Below are 685 nucleotides of genomic sequence, written 5' to 3' on the forward strand. Positions count from 1 at the left end.
GCTGGCCTCGAACTCTCAGAGATCCGCCTGCCTCTGCCTCCCAAGTGCTGGGATTAAAGGCATGCGCCACCATCACCCAGCGCATTGATCATTTCTTATGTACCTCGAAGACCCTCAAGATGAGCTCAAAATCCTTTGGGTCCAAAAAAGGTAAGTAAGCTATTTAGTTGGGAAGCTTTAAAAACGAATGGGGGTGGGGGTGGTGGCGCTGGAGAGATGGCTCAGCAGTTAAGAGCACTGACTACTCTTCCAGAGGACCCAGGTTCAATTCCCACATGGCAGCTCACAACTGTCTGAAAATGCAGTTCCACAAGATCTAACACCTTCACACCAATGCACATAAAATAAAGTTAAATCATTAAAAATTAAAAAAAAAGAATGTGGGGGTGGGGGCAGGGGCAGGTGCATCTCTGTGAGTTTGAGGTCATCCTGGTCTACAGAGTGAGTTCCAGGACAGCTAGGGCTTCATAATAGAAAGATTGCTATCGCAAAAAAAAAGGCCTGGTGCTCACTGGTCAATCACTATAGCCTGCTTGACAAGTTCCAAGTCAGTAGGCGTGACCTTAATCTCAAGAAGGGGAGGAGCAGCCGGGCGGTGGTGGCGCACGCCTTTAATCCCAGCACTTGGGAGGCAGAGGCAGGCGGATCTGTGTGAGTTCGAGACCAGCCTGGTCTACAGAGCTAG

The sequence above is a fragment of the Microtus ochrogaster genome, chromosome 22 (genome assembly GCF_000317375.1).
Source record: "Microtus ochrogaster isolate Prairie Vole_2 chromosome 22, MicOch1.0, whole genome shotgun sequence".
In the NCBI taxonomy this organism is placed as follows: Eukaryota; Metazoa; Chordata; class Mammalia; order Rodentia; family Cricetidae; genus Microtus; species Microtus ochrogaster.